This window comes from Nyctereutes procyonoides, unplaced genomic scaffold (genome assembly GCF_905146905.1).
Source record: "Nyctereutes procyonoides isolate TBG_1078 unplaced genomic scaffold, NYPRO_anot_genome, whole genome shotgun sequence".
Taxonomy (NCBI): Eukaryota; Metazoa; Chordata; class Mammalia; order Carnivora; family Canidae; genus Nyctereutes; species Nyctereutes procyonoides.
The window spans coordinates 13,567,034-13,570,106 of NW_026575035.1; the positions used below are offsets into that span (position 1 = coordinate 13,567,034).

The 3,073-nt window shown below is 50.7% G+C and overlaps 4 non-coding genes across 4 annotated transcripts; 1 reads left to right on the top strand and 3 right to left on the bottom strand.

Annotated features, from left to right (window-relative positions):
- Positions 1-907: 907 nt before the first annotated feature.
- On the bottom strand, positions 908-980 carry TRNAA-AGC (transfer RNA alanine (anticodon AGC)). The gene has a single exon. It is a non-coding gene; the product is annotated as a tRNA-Ala (tRNA).
- Positions 981-1,124: 144 nt separating this feature from the next.
- TRNAY-GUA (transfer RNA tyrosine (anticodon GUA)) lies at positions 1,125-1,214 on the bottom strand. The gene is given in 2 exon segments: positions 1,125-1,160; positions 1,178-1,214. It is a non-coding gene; the product is annotated as a tRNA-Tyr (tRNA).
- Positions 1,215-1,740: 526 nt separating this feature from the next.
- On the bottom strand, positions 1,741-1,833 carry TRNAY-GUA (transfer RNA tyrosine (anticodon GUA)). Its single transcript has 2 exons — positions 1,797-1,833; positions 1,741-1,776 (listed from the first exon to the last, which is right to left on the bottom strand). It is a non-coding gene; the product is annotated as a tRNA-Tyr (tRNA).
- A 347-nt stretch (positions 1,834-2,180) lies between these two features.
- On the top strand, positions 2,181-2,253 carry TRNAR-ACG (transfer RNA arginine (anticodon ACG)). Its single transcript has one exon. It is a non-coding gene; the product is annotated as a tRNA-Arg (tRNA).
- The last annotated feature ends 820 nt before the right edge of the window (positions 2,254-3,073 follow it).

Here is a 3,073-nt window from a genome sequence, read left to right on the forward strand (position 1 = left end):
ATAAAAGAATTGTCATTTATTAATTGTAAGCCTCAAAAACGATAATATTTTCCCCTTTGTCTTTGAAAATGTATGTTTTGTGTTGGGAACTGCAGTGTGGTTTCAACAATGGCTATCTTCTAGTAAATTAGAATAGGGAGAATTTATTACCAGAAAAGCCTTTGTGTATGTTCTGTTCAATTTCTGAATCTTTCAGTGATTATGTGTGTATTTATTTTGCTCGTTTTTGTCTTGTCTTTGTGTAACAAAATAGATTACGCTCAGAATCAGCCCTAAATAGATCCTTTTTTTTTTTTTCTCCATTTAATTCCTTTTCAGTGCTGGTCTCCAATTCTCCGAAGTTGCTTCCCAGGAGGAAAATGGCATTAGAACCCTGCCCTTCACTTCCTCACCTCTCTTCAGGTACCCCTTGCTCTGTCCTATCCTGGTGGATCTGCCCACAGCTGGGCACCCCACTGAACTCAGTTGAGACGTAGCCCAATAGTTCTCGCTTCCTCGCCTCAACGCAAGAGTCAGGGAGTCAGCATCCTTATCCAAGTTCCGTGTCTTTTGTGTTGTTTTGCTTTTCTGTCAGGCCCTCCCCCCCCCCCCCATATGGGCAGTTCATTATCAGGTGGGGCCCTGGAAGCGCAGCGATCCATCACAAATCACAAAGACCGGGGCAACAGACATAACTGCCGTCTGTAGCCATTTTTGTACAGAAAAAGAACCAATTTCGTGAACTTCCCCAACTAAATGGGTTTAAAATTTTTAAGTTGTTCAGAATAAACTCTGTCGGCACCCGTTATCCCTTGTCTGGGAAGTTTCAGGGAGCGCTGACCTCAAGCTCGCCCTACCAATGGCGGACTTCAAGTTCGAAAGGAAAATTACAAGAGGAAAAAAAAAAAAAAAAGAAAGGGAAAGCAACTGGAGGATGCGGGCATCGATCCCGCTACCTCTCGCATGCTAAGCGAGCGCTCTACCATTTGAGCTAATCCCCCACCGCTGGGCATGGCCGGTTATCTCTTCCTCTAGAGAGAGGTCAGAGCATTTAGAAAAAAAGAAAAAATATATATATATATATTTTGGATGTTCTTGATCTTGCTTTACAGCTAAGGCCAAAGGAACAAAAGCAACCACCCCTCTCCTTCGAGCCGGAATCGAACCAGCGACCTAAGGATGGCCACGGGCATGGCGCCTACAGTCCTCCGCTCTACCAGCTGAGCTATCGAAGGGAGCGGGGTAGCGTCGCGCTGGCTTTTCTTCATAATTGTTACTTTCTAAGCTTTGTGTGCCTCGGACCGCGTTTCTTTCGTGGATGGTTGATCCCCGGCTACCCTTCCAGCGAACGCCCCCCCCACGGCAGCTGGAAGGAGCTCGCGCGCAGGCCGCGCTCCGCAGAGCTCCGAGGAGAGGCGCCGGCGGCGGGCTCGGGGGCCTCCTCCGTGCGCTCGGGGACTCGCCAAACGCCGGAGACGCTGTAGAGACCAGCAGAAGGCGGTGACCGGCGGCCGCCCCGCCGAGCGCAGACTCCCTGCGCCGATTGTTACGAGGACGATGGGTCCCCGCTTGGGGGATTCACAAAAGACTCCGCACCGGGCATACTGCCGTAGGCCAAACCGGGAGCGAAAGGGCAAGCATTTCCAACTGTTCGTTGGAATGGTATGTGTATTAGGGAAGGGGAACTCGTGGCATGGGCCATAAATTATAAATAGTCGGTTAAAAACAAAAACAAACAAACAAAAAAAAAAAACCAACGTCTCCTTCGAGCCGGAATCGAACCAGCGACCTAAGGATGTCTCTTGCCAGGAAGTCAGCTACAGTCCTCCGCTCTACCAGCTGAGCTATCGAAGGGACAGGCGAACTGCCTCTGCCCCTTGAGATTCAAACTCAAGAACGCGAGCAAGCACAGCCGCTGGTTGGCGGTCGAATAGCGCATGCGTATTCGGGGAACGGGGAGGGCGGGGAAGGGAGTGACTGTGTATTGTTTCGCGCGTGCGCAGAAAGACAACGCGGTTACCCTCCGCGGGATTCTGACGGACGGGGGAAGGGTCCCCCCTACTCGTGTGTCCCGGGCTGGTGGTCCCGGGACTCAGAGAGTCCGACGCCATCTTCCGTTACTACCCTATTTTGGGGGCAGCTGTCGAGAGTGGCCTTGCCGCTCTGTAATCTGTACGTCCCCTCGGTTCTTACCCCACGGAGGGCCAGTGGCGCAATGGATAACGCGTCTGACTACGGATCAGAAGATTGTAGGTTCGACTCCTGCCTGGCTCGGATTTTTGTCACAATAGATTTTAAAAAAACCAAAGATGACTTCTTCAGGGTTCCTCAGATCACAAACGCCCAGAGTATTTTACCACACTCTGAGCTCGGAAAGCTGCTGCGCGTCGTTCCCAGGACCACCCAGGCGGACTCCCGAGCGCTGAGGAGACGCCCCCGGGAGCGCCCGCGGCCCCGGGAGGAGGCGGCGCTGGGGCAGGCTGCGCCGACGAGCCCCCCTCCCCCCCCACCTCCGCCCCCGGGGCTCCAGGTACGAAGCCGAGTGAGGTAGCCGGGAGGTGAAGCCTGCAGTCCCCCTGACGAATCTGCTGGAAACCCCAAGGCTGCTTTTGCTGCAGCTTCCTGCTTCGGGTCTTGTCAAACAGTTGAAGACTTCAGTCGTAGGTTGCTAGAGAAACTGCCCACACACACTCCCGACAGTGCAGGGGAAAGAGTTACGGTTATTTACAATGTCTTTTTCATCCGGTTCCTGTTTCGCATTTCATCGTAACAAGGGTCCTGAGCCCCTCCTCGGTTGTAAGCACAGGAAAAAACCATCTACTTAATGGCTTGGGTTCTGCCCTCAAGGTTTTTGTTTGTTTTTTTTTTGTTTTGTTTTGTTTTGTTTTTGTTTTTGTTTTTCACCAAAAGGGTGTAATGTGGGTTTGAAGAAATTGAGTTTTTATTTTGAAGTTATTGATCTTATTTGTGGGGAGTAGTTTAGAATTATCTCTGAAATCTCTCCAAGTAAGTAAGGCAGCAATTCCCCCAAAGTAAAAGCTTCAATAAAATGTAAAATTGGAGAAGAGATAAATTAGGGAGGAGAAAATGTGGA